Source organism: Pristiophorus japonicus, chromosome 20 (genome assembly GCF_044704955.1).
Source record: "Pristiophorus japonicus isolate sPriJap1 chromosome 20, sPriJap1.hap1, whole genome shotgun sequence".
NCBI classification, from domain to species: domain Eukaryota; kingdom Metazoa; phylum Chordata; class Chondrichthyes; family Pristiophoridae; genus Pristiophorus; species Pristiophorus japonicus.
This window is the reverse complement of record NC_091996.1, coordinates 29,337,765-29,358,658: the sequence shown is the minus strand read 5'-3', so window position 1 is coordinate 29,358,658 and position 20,894 is coordinate 29,337,765. Positions and strand designations below refer to the sequence as shown.

Sequence of the window (20,894 nt, the reverse complement as noted above, 5' to 3'; positions counted from 1 at the left end):
CCTTTCCTCTCTCTCCCTCCCGATGCCGTCGAGCCCAGCCTTTCCTCTCCCTCCCTCCCGATGGCGCCGAGCCCAGCCTTTCCTCTCCCTCTTCCATCTCACTCACCCACCCCCTCCCTCCCCCCAGCTTCCCGATGCGTCTTTGCCGGCCACCCCTATCCCACGGCGAATGGCCTCGCGTACAGGCTGGCCAGCCCGCTGCCTTCCCTGGCCCAAGGTAGGATTTACTTCAAATATTTAATTGTTAATCAATTGTTTACCTGAGTTCTTTATTTTTATTTAGTTATTTTAACTTTTATTTGGAATGTTTGCTGCTTGGGTGCAGGTCCTTACTTACTTACCTGCGCGATTTCTTAACTGCCCGCAACGTTTTTCAGAGCTGGCAACATACGCTGACCTAAGTCGATTTGGTGTAAGTGTTAGCTGGCCAAAGTGGCATAAATGGCCAAAACTGGTGTAAGTGTCTGGGAACGCCCCCCTTTGAAAAAATAAACTGAACTAAAAAAAATCATACCTAACTAAGTTACTCTGGAGCAAGTTTATTGGGGAAAATGTTTTTTTTTTAAACTTGCGTCAGAAAAACCAACTTACTCCAAAAACATTGATGCAAGTCAGGGCCAAAATTGGGCCCATGGTGTTTAAATTTGTATTAGATGCCATATTAAAAGTCACTTCAAAATAGGAACGCTAGCTTCCACTAATGTAGTCTTTACACCAGTATTAACATAGATCACATAAACCAGGGATGTAAATTGCACATTAGATTTTACAGCAGTTATATATACACAAACATGACTAGTCATTTTGCAAGCAGCAACTGACTCATACAGCTGAAAATAAAATTACAGTCCAGTGAATGCCTCATGAAATTTAAAGGTGCTGACATAAATACTATTTACACGTCAAACATTTAAACGACAGCAAGATGAGGTGTTGCAAACAACAATGGCTGGCAACAGAACTTATACAAGCTTTAACCAATTTGGCAAATTAAAAGAATCAAGCACACATCAAACCGTACCGTTTTAGTGTGTGTGTAATAGTGTTCTTATTAGTAACTGAACATAATGGCTCTATTCAAGCTCCATTATGATTTATTGTATGAATCATCAAGGTGTCACGGCTGATCTAAATTACTACCAAAAACTAAGGTGTAAAATAACATAGTAACACCTGATCACTGCAATTATATGCAGTGACTTACCAAATAAATGTGAAAATATCCTCAAAGTAGCTACAGATGGACTTCTCGCAATCAGTTTTCTTCTCCCAATTTTCATCAGCTGTTTTAACACAGTGTGACTGTTTTGCAGCACTGTAATTTCAACTTCATTAGTGGTTAAAATGAGTTTGTGCGAACCTAATGCTGGTGGTAATGTACTGCACAGAGTTCATTTTACATCCCATAAACAGGGAAATAATGCTAGAAATTACTGGTTGGGACCAGCAAGTGGCTATACATACTCAAATGACAAAAGGTCTTAGTGTGAGAATAAACAGAAAAAGGCAAGTCTTGACATTTTATATAACTAATTCCATAACATAAATTATTAAATGTATTAGGGAAGTGGGACTAATTGGATAGCTTTCAAAGAACTGGCACAGGCACGATGGGTTGATTGACCACCTTCTGTGCTGTATAATTCTATAAGTAGCTTATTACTCATGTGGAAGTAATGCAAGTATATTATGCTCAATTTTTAATCTATTTAATTTTCATCTGGAATTCTACAGTCCCCTAGTAAGAAAATAGCTACAGATGGACTTCTCACAATCAGGTTTCTTCTCCTAATTTTTAATCCAACTCCCAACTGTCATATTTTCGATGATTTGGATTTCATAATAAGTGTATTACTCAACTCTGTGGCTACCCACCATTTTGCAAAATCTAGACATACTTTAGATGAGAGGAGGTGCGCCTACTAGACATGGCAGAGAATTGCACACCAAGTAATCAGTACATAACAATGAATTTGCCCAAACAAAATTTTAAATGGTAATAGCTGCATTATTGTTTCAAACTACTGGTTAATAAGTTAGAATACATTGCAGTCAATCTACTTTACTAATTAAATTTGAAAACTAGCAACTCTTTTCAAATTGTACTATAACCTACTAAAAAGAGAGCACTTATACACACCTGTTTATTTTTTTTTACTGTGAATTATCAAATCTTAGCTTCATATTTTTAATTCACACTATTTTCAAAGTTTTCTATATTTTCAAAAATTGAGTGATACAATTCAATTTTACATAAGGTTGCAAGAAAATATAATACTTGATGTTACAGTACTGCTGTAATAATTTTCCAGATGGGACAAAACATGTCTGGCAGAATTAGAAGAGGGTGGATAAGCACTCAGGTTTCCAAATGGAGTAGCAGAAACTGCAAAATGTGAGGCAGAAGAGGGAGTATATGGAGCTTTTTAGCATGGAAAGCTGCAGGCCCCAAAGGAGAGCTGCTAAGAATGAATAGAAGGAAATGGGCAGAGCAGTCAATGGCAATTCGACCACCCCATACATGGCTAATCAGTGCAGAAAAAAGCTTCATGACTTTATATGGTCAGACAAGGTAAGAGAGCCATGCCTTCCAAGAATGCACAGAACACAAGTCTGCCTGCCACTTAACACTGACCTTCCCCTCAAACAGTGTTAAAGTTCAGTGCTCATGTTGACACTTGAATTTTAATCATGATGACAAAAGGCAATTTCCATTCCCCCCCCCCCCCACCCCTGCCTCCCACCGGGTCAAGGTACCCCTTAGCAAGAAGAGGAAAAGAAAATTCACCTACATGCAAGAAAAATACATGCTGGCACACAGGCTCTCTGACGTAAAAATTAATCAGTTAATAATGATTTGAATGTGAAACTCTAACTGAATAAAGCTATTAAAATTCATTATCTAGCCAGTTTTCAAAAAACTCAAATCTGGCTACAGAACGAGAGACGAGTCTGACTGGCAAAATGCATGCTAGTTGTACTATTTATATATTAATAACAAGGAAATCTCATTAATTGCTCACAGCAAATCAGTTATACTGTGACAGAAGTGTTACTACTCCATGTAACTATAATATAAGCTGATCTTCAGTGGCATTGCTCAATGACAAAAAAGTCTGACTTTTTTTTATACAACCGTGTCTCTGCTTTTCTCACTGTGTTCCAATTATTTTTCTTTGTTTGTCAGACACAAAGATTAGTGGGAAAGCGGGTTGTGTAGAGGACACAGAGAGGCTGCAAAGAGATTTGGATAGGTTAAGCGAATAGGCCAAGGTTTGGCAGATGGAATACAATGTCGGAAAGTGTGAGGTCATCCACCTTGGGGGGAAAAAAAGCAGTAAAAGGGATTATTATTTGAAAGGGGAGAAATTACAACATGCTGAGGTGCAGAGGGACCTGGGGGTCCTTTTGCATGAATCCCAAAAAGTTAGTTTGCGGGTGCAGCAGGTAATCAGGAAGGCAAATGGAATGTTGGCCTTCATGGCGAGAGAGATGGAGTACAAAAGCAGGGAGGTCCTGCTGCAACTGTATAGGGTATTGGTAAGGCCGCACCTGGAGTACTGCGTGCAGTTTTGGTCACCTTACTTAAGGAAGGATATACTGGCTTTGGAGGGGGTACAGAGACGATTCACTAGGCTGATTCCGGAGATGAGGGGGTTACCTTATGATGATAGATTGAGTAGACTGGGTCTTTACTCGTTGGAGTTCAGAAGGATGAGGGGTGATCTTATAGAAACATTTAAAATAATGAAAGGGATAGACAAGATAGAGATGGAGAGGTTGTTTCCACTGGTCGGGGAGACTAGAACTAGTGGGCACAGCCTCAAAATACAGGGGAACCAATTTAAAACTGAGTTGAGAAGGAATTTCTTCTCCCAGAGGGTTGTGAATCTGTGGAATTCTCTGCCACAGGAAGTAGTTGAGGCTAGCTCATTAAATGTATTCAAGTCACAGATAGATAGATTTTTAACCAATAAGGGAATTAAGGGTTACAGGGAGCGGGCGGGTAAGTGGAGCTGAGTTCATGGCCAGATCAGCCATGATCTTATTGAATGGCGGAGCAGGCTCGAGGGGCTAGATGGTCTACTCCTGTTCCAAATTCTTATGTTATGTTCTAACCTTTCTCTGTTTTCTCATTGTGATATCTATATCACTCTACCCAATTCTTTCTTTGGTTTGTGTTTCACTTTTTTTGCAGATCTCATATCCCCTCTATCTGCTGTCAGTTTATGTGTCTCCAATGTTGCTGTGTGGCTCGCATACATGTTCCTGTACTGATATACTTAACATTTATCTCTAATCATTGTATAGGCCTAGGAAATACAGTAAGATGGAAGGCAACATTTACTTGTTTCACTGTAGGGATGGGAAAAGCTTTCCAATGAAAGATACTACAACATGGACATTTGAGATATAAGGTAAGGCTGAGTCATATTAACATAGGAATATCTGAATCAGAAATGAGCAACTTGATCCATGCAACCAGTCCCAGAATTCAAAAATAAGATACACAGTTCACTATATTATATATCCCTAACGCTAGGGTGGACTGGGTGGGAGGTTGCAACCAATGGGGAGGGATAAAGAGGTTGGGCATGAAAGTAACTATAGCAGATGGGCTGTGGGAGTACGAGGGTCCAAAAATGTTCAGTAGGATTGTGTTACGAGACATAGGGACATAGGCCAGTGAGTACTTAAGATGGATGAGTGAACAAAGTCTCATTCCTTTTAAGTAAACACTGGTTAAGATAAATTCATATAGAAATCAATTAAAAATGTTAGATGTTCTGGCTCCGGTATTTTCTGTTGCTGGACAGTTTATCTTTACATTGGGAATAATCGTCTTTGTTCTTGTAGACATTTTTTAATGCGTAAAACAGAAATGTGAGTGTGACATTATAAGTGTGATAGACAGTAAATGCTTGCTTGGCAAACTGCTTTTATTATATATTGTAGATAAATAGATAGATACATGAAATTAGTGCTTTGGAAACAATTAATAGACTACATTTATGATGTGAAACTTAATGTGCAACTTGATGGTATATGTGCAATCACAACTAATTGCAAAAATCAAATTGTTGGCTTTAGTGTGCTTCTAATGTACAGGGACTACCTCAATGTGATGGTAACATATTGCTGTGACACATTTAGATACTTCAGGGAACTGGCTCAAGAGATGCACATTAAAAATGCTGATATGCATCACACTCAAGCCAACAGCATCACACTTGCTGGTACCATTGCAATTCCAATTTCCTCTGAAATATTGTACATCACCCTTACAGGCAGGTATTTAGGTGGCTGCACATGAGAAGTGGCAGAACAAATCAGAGGACCAAGTCTGTACTGTCATCGTGCCCAAACATGTCACAATTTATCTGAATGGCAGCAGATTAGAAAAAGGGGAGGTGCAACAAGATCTGGGTGTCATGGTTCATCAGTCATTGAAGGTTGGCATGCAGGTATAACAGGCGGTGAAGGCGGCAAATGGTATGTTGGCCTTCATAGCTAGGGGATTTGAGTATAGGAGCAGGGAGGTCTTACTGCAGTTGTACAGGGCCTTAGTGAGGCCTCACCTGGAATATTGTGTTCAGTTTTGGTCTCCTAATCTGAGGAAGGACGTTCTTAATATTGAGGGAGTGCAGCGAAGGTTCACCAGACTAATTCCAGAGATGGCTGGTCTGTCATATGAGGAGAGACTGGATCAACTGGGCCTTTATTCACTGGAGTTTAGAAGGATAAGAGGGGATCTCATAGAAACGTATAAGATTCTGCCAGGACTGGAGAGGTTAGATACGGGAAGAATGTTTCCGATGTTGGGGAAGTCCAGAACCAGGGGACATAGTCTGAGGATAAGGGGTAAGGCCATTTAGGACTGAGATGAGGAGAAAGTTCTTCACTCAGAGAGTTGTTAACCTGTGGAATTCCCTGCCGCAGAGATTTGTTGATGCCAGTTCATTGGATATATTCAAGAGGGAGTTAGATATGGCCCTTACGGCTAAGGGGATCAAGGGTATGGAGAGAAAGCAGGAAAGGGGTACTGAGGGAATGATCAGTCATGATCTTATTGAATGGCGGAGCAGGCTCAAAGGGCCGAATGGCCTAATCCTGCACCTATTTTCTATGTTTCTATGTTTATTTACTGTTGCACCCTTCTGGTTGGGCGATAGACCTATGCCAGTAAACAGGCAGGCCATCTTCCTTGTCTATTATGGCATCAGGTCATCAGTTTCTGGGGTACTGTGCAGGCAAAATTGGTGCAATGAAACCAACACTGTAGTTGTTCTGATGCAGGAGCATTGCTGTGCCAGCTGTTATGATAGAACAGTTACCATGCTGTTCGGACATCAGACCTGCCTCAGTTGGTCCTGCTGCTCTAAATTTGCATTTGATTGTGCTAATTTCAAATTTGGCATCAAATGCTAGTATAAATTCAGATTGAATGGCATTATCAACATCTGAATTCTAAGAAACAGGCTGAGGTCATGGGATCATTGCAAACAGAACTATTTAGAAAGTAATGCTGATACGACATTTGTATTCTGAATCAAAATGTTATAAAATTCTTGAATTTTAACTCTATTCCAGGAAGAGGGAGAATACGGCTCTCTCTTCATGTTCTCCTCATTCAAATAATTGAGCATTCAACACTCACTGGAAAGTTGCAAGTTGAAAACCCAGGGCAATCATAGGGTGCATTTTCTTGACTCATGCCCCCAGAGAACGTCCAGTTTCCTAGGCAAGAAAAAAAGGCAGAGACCCAGATTGCGATTGTCTACCCATTTAACATTGCCCCAGGATTTGGGGGACTTATATGGGGCAAGGGTGGAGCTTGGCATGTGCCTGCAGAAAACAGGTGTGGCAGAAAGGGAGAAACCTGACCTCAGTCCATCATTCTTCAGTTCACATCTGGCCATTTGTCTCAAGGCAAAGAATATGTTGCCAGGACTGCCCTTGGATTCCCATTGGCCCACTTTTGTCTCAGAACTCCTGGTCGAAGTGTGATGGGGTAGAAATGGTTATCATTTTTATTTGGCACAGCCCAATTGTGTGAGAGAAAATTTTGGGGGGGGAAATAAGCTAAAGTAAATGAAACAATTATATTTGTTTCCACAAGATTAAATACCTGCTTTACTTTGTCCACATCTAGAATTATCTTTCTGTGCAAATGGGAGCAGAGGTTAAATAATGAGCAAATTCAAATGATATTCACACTGCTTGAGCTCATTGCAGATCAACATATATACATTATTTAAATGTTTGCTCAATTTCCCTATGTATTGTAAATTGAACATCGTGGCACATCTACAACATACCTGCTTTATATTTCCCAACATTTATCAACCTTTTGAAGTTCAGGTAGTGTAAATAAAATCCATTTGGTGCAAAAGTCATTCTACCTCTTAATAGGACAGTTCCAATAAAATCTAAGGTAGGATTTCAATAGTTTTGGTAGACCACACATCATCTTTAAGCTTTTCCTTCACTTAAAAACAAAAGAGATAATTTAACTAACTTTTTTTCCTGCTTACTGAATATCAAGGTCAAAGGTTTAAGCATTTGCATCAAAAACCAGAACGCTAGCATAGGTCATCTGCTGCCCTGACCTAGATTTTTGGATCTATAATCCTTTCTTTTTGTGTTAATGCTTAAGACAGTTTGACAGCTGTGTTCAATCAGCAACAACAGGCCCTCTTGACTCTAGAAGCATACATCTGCTTTCATTGAGGAAATATTTCATATAGATCTTAAAAATGTAGTTTCATTTAAATAAAACAAAATTGTCATATTTTTAAACTTGTTATGAGATGGTAAGCTGCCAATAAAACATTATACAAGGAAAAATATATTGGTTCAGCAAGGGAATCTAAAGAAATCTGGTTATGAGTATTTTACTATTTAACTTTTTAAGCTTCATTTTATTGTACGTTATGCCTCTTCTCCATCCAGGCAGATAGCACACTCCACCATGCAAACAGTCAAACAACTACCCTGAATAATCTCTTTCATCTGCCAGCAGGAGGTGGACTTGAAGCCATTGTCAGAGGATTATAAATTTAGTTGAGGCGAGAATCACATGGCCTAAATCTTTTCTATATCTAATTCAGCAAGAAACACTAAAATGTCAACAGTACAAAATATACCCTAGATCTGCAGTTAATAGTACAAAGTATGACAATAATTAGGTAGATCAGTGCTTCCCTGACAGATTTACTTCCATGATGGATCAGCAAAATGCTCGCAATCCAGTACAAAAATTGTGCTTTTCCCAAAACACACTTGTAAATAGTAGCAATCTGGATATGCAGAAGTAGCCCAGCTCAGCTGAACTTTCTGCACAAGATATTTGCCTTCAGCTTCTGTACCGAGTAGCTCCACTATTGGCAATTCCAATCTCCAACTTAGCTCTCCATGTCCTCTCTCCTCCAAATTCACTGCCCTCCTGTACTTTCTAAACATCGCCCTCCATATAAACTCTCCTACATATTCATGGCCATCCCCCTTTACCTTGCCATCTCTTGTGGTCTTGATCATGGACAAGACTATTTCCTAGTATCCCTCACCAACCATATCCTCCTAACCCCTTCCAACCCCATTTCTTTGTGTTTTTATAAAATTCATTCACGAGATGTGGGCATTGCTGGCAAGGCCAGCATTTATCTACCCATGGAAAAAAACATTCAAGTCACTTACACCTGCACCTTCAAACTCCCAACTGCCTAGCACTTGGCTCTCCATTTGCAATGATAATAGTTGATTTAATCACCTACGCCCTTGACGCCTTTGTTCCCAGCAAAACTTATACACTCTCACATCCTCATTTTTCCCCTAGTAAGGCCCCAGCTACACTTTCTCAAGTCTAAGGGGCACAGACAGACCGTACCTGACGCCATCAATCACAGATCTGGCTGGGCCATTTGAAGCACTAATCAGGCCTCACTCACTTCTGCTAAAACTACCCACTACTCAATCCAGGAGAGTGACCCCTTGGCTCCCTACTGCCTAGTTCTGACTCCCATCTCTCAATGTGTCTCTAAGCTGATCTTCTCCATGAGAGCCACCTCCAACTTCCTTACCCTCATCGCCATTAAACTGCTGACTGCCCAACTCATGGTCCCCATGCTGGTTGACATGATAAATAGTTTCCTCTCCTCAGGTATTGTCCCCACTCTTTCAAATCTTTCTCATCACCTATCTCATAAAATAAAACAAAAATCTACCTTTGATCCCTCTGTCCTTGTAAACTATTGGCCCATCTCCACCTTGATGCAATACACCTCCTCGACCTCTCTACTTCTGCACACCATCCTCCTCCAACACCTTTCCTCCATTGTCCATCTCAGTGTGATTGCCCTTGTTTGGTTCCACTCTTACCTATCCGATCATAGCCACAGCATCTTCAGCAATGGCTTCTCTTCCTGCCTCTGCACCATTACCACTAGAGTCTCCCAAGGACCTATCCTTGGCCCCTCCTCTTCCTCATCTACAACCTACCCGTTGGTGACATCACCATAGCCATCTGAGTCAGCTTATAGATGTACGCTGACGACACCCAGGTCTCCCAAACACCTCTTGATCTCCCATTGCTTCTGTGGTGTTACCAGTCTTGGAGAAGCAGCAATTTCTAATTAAATATTTGGAACACTGAAATCATCATCTTCAGGGAGTCACAAACTCTATACCCTTTGTAACTAATTCCAACATCTCCCCGGCCACTGTCTCAGGTTAAACCAGATTGTTCACAACCTCAGCATCCCATCAGATCCCGAGCTGAGCTTCCAAAGCCGTTTCCGCTCCATCAGAAAGACTGCCCATTTCTACCTCCATAACATTCACTTCCATCCCTACTTCAGCCCAGGACATGAGGAGAACCTGCTCCTTTTCAAATGTTTTTTGTTAACATGGAATCTTTCATGAGCATCAGAATAACCGTGTAATATCTCATCTGAGGACAGCACCTCCAACAATGAAACACTCCTTCACTACTGGATTTAGGTGTCCACTGGAAGAAGTGTGAAAATTCCCACTCGATCGCACTCAATGCTTTTGACACCTCGACCAATCATTTGCCAATTTATTTCAATACATTATCATCTATATTTAGACAATACGTAGTAGCCTATTGTGTGACAAAGTGTCAAATGTCTTTCTGAAATCCTGGTAGATAACATCCACTGTCTCTCTCTTATCTACTAGATCTACCATCTACTCAAAGAAATTCAATAAACTAGTCAAGAATAACCTCCCACCACTAAAATCATGTTGGCTGTCTTAGATGTTCCCTTATGTTATCCCTCATAATAGTTCAAGTACTTTCTCAACAGTAGAAGACAGACTTATAGGTTCATAATTTGATGCTTCAACCCTCACCCCTTTTTTGAAGATGGGAGTGGTATTTGCTATTTTCCAATCCTCTGGGATTTGGTCCAAGTCCCATTAACTCTCAAAAATATCCACAAGAGGAGACGTAATTGTTTGAGTGAATGACTAATTGGCTGTAAAGCACTTGGGACATCCTGAGGACGTGAAAGGCATTTTATAAATGCAAGTTCTTTCTTTTCTTTCAAACTTTTTATTTAAAGTATTGGCCTCTTCTGTCCTTATAATTCCCCACCCAGTAAGTTTTTGATGTCAGCTAATGTGGAGGAACTGAGCTTAAGCAACAGAAAGGCAAAAATTTGGGAGGGCAATCCCACTAATGGTGCTCGCTTTTCAATATTCAAATGATTGATGATGGCAGAACAGCATTGGCAGAGGCAAAGAACAGATTGCTCACCTGCCCTCAATCAATAAAAGATGCTTACAACAGAGGGGGAGGCTGAAGATGGCAGAATTAGAGGGTTAGTTAATGAAAGAAAATATATAAAAATACTCATTTGAGTTCTGCCTAGAAACTATTTAATTTGCCTAGAGAAAAATTAATACACGATGAAAATAATAGTTTCATGATGAGGAATAAATAAGTACATATTATTTGAAAAGAATCACTAGATTTTATCTCAAAACATTTGAGATTGCAATTAATTTTGATACAGATTACCATAATCTTCTATGGCCCTGAAATTCCACAGGGGTTGTGTGATTCTGTAATTCTGGCGGGAAACCAAAAGAACCCCAGAGAAATGGCCGTTTAAACTAGTAAGAATGTGCTGCATGTATTTCACATATGTAAAAGGTTCAAGAAACTCAAAATTGAAGTTCAATGTGATGATATAACATGTTGAGTAATAAAGGGTGGCAGATCCGAGTGGAGAAATGGAAGTTTATTCTCACTCTATTGAATTTCTCTCTGTTGTGGGAGGTGCCAAATGGAGACCGGATGTCTGAGGTGGAGAAAGGTGAAGGAAATCAAGAATGCTACTGCAAGGCCACTATTGCATGTCCTCTACACTTTTAGTTGACCATAGGCAAAAGAGGAAATTAATACCCTTAAAAAACAAATACAATTTCTTATTAGTATAGCCAATAGTGTCTTGAAATGTTAAGAAAACAAGTATTGATGATGTTTTAATTATAGAGTTGTGAAGTTTAGACTAGTGGAACTCTCATAGTATTGCTCACAGTCTGGGACCTGGTGGCCAAAATTGCCCCTTTTTTGCACCCAGTTAATGCTGCCGATAGGCGCTAACGGAGCGTAATTGCATCTTCACCCAGGGACGGGCGGCAGTGGCGCCCGGGGCAAAATTGTACCCGAGATTTTTGGGGCGATTTGGATTTTGTGTCTCGCCCGCAATTTGCGCCACGGGCCAGCACACACCCAGCGATGACATAATCGCCGTGCACACCAGTCCCTTCGTGACCCACGAGGGAAATTGCCCCATGGGATATGAGGCTGGCGCAGGGCGCTGACATCCGCCCGGGGTACCCCTTAAAGGAGATGACATGTGCGCACTGGGAAGCCATTTATTTTGTCTGCCAACTTTTCAGTCTGCCCAACAATGGCAGCCCCACACTCCTCTTTCCATTCCAGGCCAGGCCACTGGCCCAATCGAGATTGTCCCTGGTGGTCCAGTGGTGGCCACCAAAGGGCCATGTAGAGTCCGCATGAAGGGGCGGGGAGGGGCACTGACGCCTTGGGAGCCCCCCTCCAACAGCGCACCACCTCGTCTGAGGGGCGCAAAGGGCAATTCCATGGCAGAGATGGTACTTCCTCCCCGGGCGTTAACAGACTCGGGCCTGGAAGGTTACTGCCCCTAGACGGGCCGTGGGTCAATTTTAGTCCCCTGATGTTTACGGTAGTCCTGATGCAACATCAGTTCACCCATTGCTGTAATACACTAAATGTGCTGAAATAATATCACGATTGATACAAGGTAAATAAAATATGTATGATATTGATCTTGAAAGATAGAAGCCTAACCGATAATTCAGAATCAGGTGAATTTATAATGGGGAACAAAGAAATGGCAGACCAACTGAACAAATATTTTGGTTCTGTCTTCACTAAGGAAGACACAAATAAACTTCCAGAAATACTATGGGTTCAAGGGTCTAGCAAGAAGGAGAAACTGAAGGGAATCCTTATTAGTCAGGAAATTGTTAGGGAAATTAATGGGATTGAAGGCCAATAAATCCCCAGGGCCTGGTAGGCTGCATCCCAGAGTACTTAAGGAAGTGGCCCTAGAAATAGTGGATGCATTGGTGATCATTTTCCAACATTCTATTGACTCTGGATCAGTTGCTATGGACTGGAGGGTAGCTAATGTAATACCACTTTTTAAAAAATGAGGGAAAGAGAAAACAGGGAATTATAGAAGGTTAGCTTGACATCGGTGGTGAGGAAAATGTTTGAATCAATTATTAAAGATGAAATCGCAGAGCATTTGGAAAGCAGTGACAGGATTGATCCAAGTCAGCATGGATTTATGAAAGGGAAATCATGCTCGACAAATCTTCTAGAATTTTTTGAGGATGTAACTAGTAGAGTGGACAAGGGAGAACCAGTGGATGTAGTGTATTTGTACTTTCGAAAGGCTTTTGTCAAGGTCCCACACATGAGATTAGTGTGCAAAATTAAGGCACATGGTATTGGGGTAATGTATTGACATGGATAGAGAACTGGTTGGCAGACAGGAACCAGAGAGTCGGAATAAATGGGTCCTTTTCAGAATGGCAGGCAGTGACTAGTGGGGTGCCGCAGGGTTCAGTGCTGGGACCCCAGCTATTTACAATATACATTAATGATTTAGATGAAGGAATTGAATGTAATATCCCCAAGTTTGCAGATGACATTAAGCTGGGTGGCTGTGTGAGCAGTGAGGAGGCTGCTAAGAGGCTGCAGGGTGACTTGGCCAGGTTAGGTGTGATACGTCCTTACTATACAGTATAAATGCACACGAGGCCCATGCTTGAGAGGTCAGTCTCTGACCGGTCCTTTATTCCATAGCACTCAAGTGATGAAGGTGGGTGAAGCTTCCCCTTTTATACCTGAAGGTCCAGGTTAGGAGTGTCTCCCACAAGTTCACCACCTAGTGGTCATTGTTCTCAGTGTACAACTTGTCAGTTTATACATGGGTTACAGTGCTGGTTGAATACATGACATCACCTCCCACCCCCCAAAGTCTTATTGGGATCACAGGTTGAGTCTCTCTGGTGGTTTATGCTCTCTTGTAGAGCACCTGAGTTGGGGCTCCGGTTGTTGGGCGCTGGCCTGAGTGCCTGCTGTTTGCGGTGCCTCAGGCCTGTCCGGACTGCCCACAGTGACTGGGCTCTCCTCCCTTTGGTTCCGGTGTTCGGTCACCTGTGGTGGAGTGAACTCTACATCGTGTTCTTCCTCTGCTTCTTCTATGGGGTTGCTGAACCTCCTTTTTGTTTGATCCACGTGTTTGCGGCAGATTTGTCCATTGGTAAGTTTAACTACCAGAATCCTATTCCCCTCTTTTGCAATCACAGTGCCTGTGAGCCATTTGGGCCCTGCAGCGTAGTTGAGGAAAAAGAGAGGGTCATTTACTTCAATACATCGTGCCCTCGCATTCCTGTCATGGTAGTCACATCGTGACTGGCGCCTGCTCTCGACAATTTCTTTCATGGTGGGGTGTATAAGGGATAACTTGGTTTTGAGCGCCCTTTTCATTAGCAGCTCTGCGGGTGGAACCCCTGTGAACGAGTGTGGTCGGGATCTGTAGGCCAACAGGAAGCGTGATAAGCGGCTTTGTAGGGAACCCCCTTGGATTCTGAGCATCCCGTTTGATTATCTGCACTGCTCGTTCTGCCTTGCCGTTTGAGGCCAGCTTGAATGGTGCCGTTCTGACATGGTTAATTCCATTGCCTGCCATGAAGTCCTGGAATTCAGTGCTTGTGAAGCACGGGCCATTGTCGCTGACCAAGATATCCAGTAGACCGTGGGCGGCGAACATTGCCCGTAGACTTTCTACTGTGGCAGAGGATGTGCTTTAATTTAAAATGTCACACTATCCATTTGGAGTAGGCGTCTACTACAACCAAAAACATTTTTCCCATGAAAGGACCTGCGTAGTTCACATGGATGCGTGACCAAGGCTTGGCGGGCCAGGACCAGGGGCTAAGGGGGGCTTCCCTGGGCGCATTGCCCAGCTGGGCACACGTGTTGCACCTGCGAACACAAAGTTCCAGATCTGCGTCTATCCCTGCCCACCAAACGTGAGACCTGACCTGCCAATTGCCTTCATCATGATAATGCCCGGGTGCTCATTGTGGAGTTCTCTGATGAACATCTCTCTGCCCATCTGGGGCATGACTACGCGGTTTTCCCACAGTAGACAATCGGCCTGAATCGAGAGTTCATCCCTGCACCTGTGAAATGGTTTAAATTCCTCAGGGCATGCTCCGTATGTAGCTGCCCAGTCCCCATTCAGGACACGTTTCTTGACCAGAGACAACAGCGGGTCTCTATTTGTCCAGACTTTAATCTGACGGGCTGTCACGGGTGAGCCTTCGCTTCCGAAAGCTTCAACAGCCATGACCATCTCAGCAGCATGCTCGGTAGCCCCCTCAGTGATGGCTAGTGGGAGCCTGCTGAGTGCATCGGCGCAGTTTTCGGTGCCCGGTCTGTGCTGAATTATATAGTCATAGGCGGCTAACGTGAGTGCCCACCTCTGTATGCGGGACGATGCGTTTGCATTTATGGCCTTGTTGTCAGCCAAAAGAGACGTTAGGGGTTTGTGATCTGTCTCCAGCTCAAATTTCCTGCCAAACAGGTACTGGTGCATTTTCTTTACCGCATATACACATGCGAGCTCCTCCTTTTCTACCATCCCGTAGCTCTAATGGCACCACAGAATTCTAGCACTGCTTATTGTTAGTTATGTCATGGTGACCAGAACTGCACACAGTACTTCAAGTGCAGCCTGACTAGGGAACAATGCAACTTCAGCATGAAATTTGAATGCAATTGATTTGGCAATATAACACAGCATTCTGTTCACTTTGTTTATTGCCGCTTGATACTGTTTGAACATGGTAAATATTGAGTCAAGACTTTATTTCCAATACATGCAGTACTTTTCATTTGTACATACTCAACTTCATTGGCCACTGATTAGCACAAGCACAATCCCTGTAAAGTTGTCTTGGAAAGAACTTGGCTGTCTCCTGAGAGTCCACAGTGCTCGCCCCAGCTTGGTGTCATCTATAAGGTTAACTACTTTGCATTAAATTCCAACAAGTGTACAAATAGTTGGCTGTGGAAATAAGTAGTACCAAGTTATATGATAACTCATAGAGGCATATGTATACTTATATATGTGCAGATTATTCTTTATGCCTTTTATTATTTATGCTGCCCATATGCTATTTTCCGGTGATTGAGGAGCTACATGAAGAGTCAACGCTCTTCACTAGGAAGAAAATAGCTCATTGTTGTTTTGAGGGTGCGCTGCAGCTAATACAAAGGGCAACCAGGTAGGCACTTAGGTAGGAATGATAAAAGGTCATGTTATCACTAGTAGCAATATACTACGCTTCTGGAACTAACATGATAAAAATCAGATCAAAGCACCAGCCTCAAAAATGCAGTTCAACAGAAAATCTACTACTTATAGTTACCATCATTCTGTCAAAAACGATATTACATAAATTACTAGTTTGTTATTACCCATATTCACTTAAATTCAGTTTTATCCCTGCTGTACTAATCTACACTCCTTCTATAATCAAATCCTTCTCATAAAATACGAATGCTAAGTACATTACTGAGATAAAGGTAACCAGTTTTGGTAAAAATACATATGTTTACATTTGCTGTCCCAAATACAGTGTTATGGAATGGTAGTACATTTGTTCATGATTACCTGTACAATTATTTAGTAACATCTGCAACAATGTAAATTGGCAGATGGAGAGAAAATCAAAGGGTGAAATACCCTAGGTATGTCCCTCTAGAGTAGCATTGACAAAGATCACCACAACCACTTAGCAGGAAGATACTATGTGGCACAGCAGAGAAATTGAGAAAAAAGTATATTAAAACTTGAATAAATAGAACTATCTTAAGCTTTTAATAAATGAGATAACTATGTTTTTAAACAGATAAGATCCACTATAACAAAGAGGAAACTATCAACTCCTGCATTATAATCAACCTACTGCTAGAGCAGATCAAAGGCTGGATATTCTGCAGCAAGTAGAAACATAGAAACATAGAAAATAGGTGGAGTAGGCCATTCGGCCCTTCGAGCCTACATCACCATTCAAGAAGATCATGGCTGATCATTCACCTCAGTACCCCATTCCTGCTTTCTCACCATACCCCTTGATCCCTTTAGCCGTAAGGGCCATATCTAACTCCCTCTTGAATATATCCAATGAACTGGCAGCAACAACTCTCTGCGCTAGGGAATTCCACAGGTTCACAATTCTCTGAGTGAAGAAGAAGTTTCTCCTCATCTCGGTCCTAAATGGCTTACCCCTTAGCCTTAGACTGTGTCCCCTGGTTCTGGATTTCCCTAACATCGGGAACATTCTTCCTGTATCTAATCTGTGCAGTCGCGTCAGAATTTTATATGTTTCTATGAGAACCCCTCCTAACTCCCGAAAGTCACTCCACCACCTACAAGGTACAAGTCAGGTGTATGATGGAATACTGTCGACTTGCCTGAATGAGTGCAGCTCAAGAAGCTCAACACCATCTAGGACAAAACGATCCGCCTGATCGGCAGCCCACCCACTGCCTTAAACATCCACTGCTTTCACTGCTGCTGCAATGTGTACCATCTACAGGATGCACTGCAGAAACTCACCAGGGCTTCTTCAACAGCACTTCCCAAACCCACAATATCTACCACCTAGAAGGCCAAGGGCAGCAAACTCATGGGAACACCATCACCTCCGGGTTTCCCTCCAAATCACACAACCATCCTGACTTTGAAATATAGCGCCATTCCTTCAGCGTCGCTTGGTCAAAATCCTGGAAGTCCCCAGCTAACAGCACTGGAGTATCTTCACCACTTGGACTGCTGCAGTTTAAGGCGGCGGTTCACCACTAACTTCTCAAGGGCAACTAGGACTGGGCAATAAATGCTGGCCTTGCTAGCAATGTCCATATCCCAAGATATATTCCTAATAACCCACCAGCGCCCGATTGCCACCCAAAAGACCGCTAAGATTCCCAAGATTATCGCTGGTGAAAATGTCCCCCAAAAAAGAAAAAAATCTGCCCAGCAAAAAAAGTGTGCATTGCACCCCGATTCTTGGCGAAAAAGTGGAATTTAGGGTCGATTGGGCAGTTCTTAAAGAAATTGGATGATAATTGAAAAATTCACTAAAAATTTACCCCGAGGCTGCAGGTTGGGTCCAAGAGGAGAAAAACACTAAAAATATATATATATTTTTTTTTTAAAAAGAAAACATTTAAAAAATTATAAAAACATTCTTGGGACCCTTTTAACTTAAATCACCACAACAGAATTTTAAAATAATGAGTAAAAAACCAATTACTAACTTTTTCTTGCAGAGCTACTCACCTACTGCCCAGCTCCGCTGATTCTCGTGGCATTTAAAAAAAAATACTTACCTTTGGGTCACCGGTGAGCCAAATATCGCACCATGGCGATCTGTGGAAGGTGCACGCCGGCGGTCCGCTCCCCAGTGGTACCTCGAAACCGCCGGCGTAACTCAGCTGACCCGGTCATGGCCCAAAACGGCCAATACCGCCCAGAAGCAGGCAGTGAGCCACTGCAATTTCTATCCCATTATTACTTGTAAATGGCATAATAAGATTCCACAACAAATTCAAAGTTCTGATACGTATAAGAATTGTCACCAGAAGCCCCAATTTTGATCCAAATAGGTTCACTAATTTTATATGTAAATCTAATAATGCAAAATGTTTTACAGTCACCTATTGTATCGAAGCAAAGCACACACCTGTTGCAATGAAATATCTGCAGTTTACTCAAAATGATTTTAAAGCTTTTATTATCGAACTCCGCCACTTAGTAAGTTAACTTAAGTTTTTTTCTTAAAACAGACTGAAATTAAGTCAATATTTCTCCTTGCACCTTAGATTACCATAAGGTTTCGTAAATTTCTGTTTCACTGGACCAAACAATTTTGTAGTCGTATATTGTTTATAAAAACAATGTATTTATAAAAATACACCAATAAAGTTACTCCAAATCATGAGTAGCTTTATTGCTGTAATATCAACCCTTTGAATTAAAATGAACATTAAATTCACAATTTGAGTGAAAAACAAATAATACTGCTCGTCATTCCCTTTCCAATTTCTCATAGGACCCAACGCTGTGTACTAACTGAATAGCTGCCATTTCTCTAATTGGCTCTCCATTATCACATGACCTATTGCTGATTGGTCCCCTTGGAGGATAAGCCACATCCTGAAGTTTCTCTAGAATGTGTAAATGGAACCACCCAGCCTAAGATCTGACTGATTTTGCAAATTGTAATATGATCCTTTCTGACTTCAGAAGCCAGAGAGGTCACATCTCGAACAACCCAGCAAAAGCCACCAAGTTCCAGCCGTAAGTGCATCCCTCCCCCAGCAAAAGTCCCTTACCCCAGTACAGGTGTTGCCTCTCCCAGACGAAGTTTCTTACACAAGCGCATGACCTTACACCACCCCCACCACCGCCACCCCAGCCCCCCATAGATGGGGCATGGTGTGCAGATTTTTAACAGGTTTATGGGGTATGAAGTGAATAGTGGCAGTGTCGTGACTTCTGGATTTCATCCACTCCAACGATGTCCCTTGTAACACACATACCGAGCTTTCCGAGAAATCGGGTGTGGGTATAAAGGGGGTTGGAAGAACGTGATCAGTCTTCCTCGAGTTGCCTCCCTCCCCTCTGATCCCCCCACACACGCGACTCTCTCTTCCGTCCCACCCTGGCTCTCTCTCCTCCCCCCCCGGCTCTCTCTGACGAAGGGTCTTCGACCTGAAACGTTAACGGTTTCTCTCTTCACAGATGCTGCCTGACCCGCTGAGATTGCCTGCATTTTCTGTCGTTATTTCAGATTCAAGCATCCGCAGTATTTTGCTCTCTCGCTCTCTGCCACCCCGCCTTCCCCCAAGTTCTCTCTCTTTCACCTAAAGCACCCCACCCCAAAAGCTCTATCTATCTCTCTCTCTCTCTCCTCCCCACCCCCAAGCTCTATCTCTCCCTCTGCATCCCCACCCCCAAGCTCGCTCTCTCTCTTTACCCCCCCCCAAAGCTCGCTTCTCTCTCACTCCCCCAAATGCTCTCTCTCTCCACCCCCCCCCCGCCGCCCAAGCTCTCTCTCTCACTCTTACACCTCCCACCCCGAAGCTCCCTCTCCTCCCTCAAATCTCTCATTCTCTCCCCCTTTCACAAGCTCTCTCTCTTTCTCCCCCCCAAGCTTTCTTTCTTTCTCCCCCCCGCCCACCACGAGCTCTCGCCAACCCCCACAACTCTCTCTCCCGCCTCCCAAGGTCTATCTCTCTGCCCTCCCACCCCCAAGTTTTCTCTCTCTCTCTCTCTCTCTCTCTCCACTCCATCCCACCCCCCTACCAAGCTCCCTCTCCTCAACCCGCCCTGAAGATCTCTCTCCCTTCCTCCAAGCTCCCTCTCTCCCCCCGCCCCAGCTCGCTCTCTTCCCCCCCCCCCCCACAAAGCTCTCTCCACCGCCCCCCCACCCCCCTCTCTCTCCGACCCCCCTCTCTCTCCGACCCCCCCAGCTCCATCTCCCCCCCCCACCTTTCTCTCTTCCCCCTCCCCCCACCAGCTCGCGCTCTCTCTTCCCCCACCTCCCGCCGCTCTCATTCTCCGCCCCTCTACAAGCTCTCTCCTCCCTCCGCCCGCCCCCCCCCCCGACAAGCTCCTTCACTCAACACCCCACCCCACCCCCTTCAAGACCTCTCTTTCTCCCCTCCAAGCTCCCTTTCTCTCTCTCCCCGCCTCCAAGCTCCCTCCCTCTCTCCCCGCCTCCAAGCTCCCTCCCTCTCTCCCCGCCTCCAAGCTCCCTCCCTCTCTCCCCGCCTCCAAGCTCCCTCCCTCTCTCTCCCTGCCTCCAAGCTCCCTCTCGCTCTCTCTCCCTGTCTCCAAGCTCCCTCTCCCTGCCTCCAAGCTCCCTCTCTCTCTCTCTCCCCCCCACCTCCTCTCTCGCTCTCTCGCTCTCTCCGCCTCCAAGCTCCCTTTCTCTCTCTCTCTCTCTCTCTCTCTGCCTCCAAGCTCCCTCTCTCTCTCTGTCTCCAAGCTCCCTCTCTCTCTCTCCCTGCCTCCAAGCTCCCTCTCTCTCTCTCCCCGCCTCCAAGCTCCCTCTCTCTCTCTCTCTCTGCCTCCAAGCTCCCTCTCTCTCTCTCTCTCTCTCTCTCTCTCTCTCTCTCCCCGCCTCCAAGCGCTCTCTCTCTCTCTCTCCGCGTACAAGCTCCTTCTCTCTCTCTCCCCGCCTCCAAGCTCCCTCTCTCTCCCCCTGCCTCTCCCCCAAGTTCCCTC

General features: G+C 43.5%; 1 protein-coding gene and 1 long non-coding RNA gene across 2 annotated transcripts in view; one reads left to right on the top strand and one right to left on the bottom strand.

Moving 5' to 3' along the window:
* The window catches only part of LOC139232463 (uncharacterized), a 90,700-nt gene that overhangs the window by 18,580 nt on the left and 51,226 nt on the right, over positions 1-20,894 (top strand). Inside the window, exon 2 of the long non-coding RNA XR_011588011.1 lies at positions 4,312-4,418. This is a non-coding gene — a long non-coding RNA (uncharacterized lncRNA). The remainder of the gene's footprint in view (positions 1-4,311; positions 4,419-20,894) is intronic.
* LOC139232462 (nuclear receptor subfamily 6 group A member 1) overlaps positions 1-20,894 on the bottom strand; it is a 352,134-nt gene that overhangs the window by 302,855 nt on the left and 28,385 nt on the right. The window lies entirely within an intron of this gene.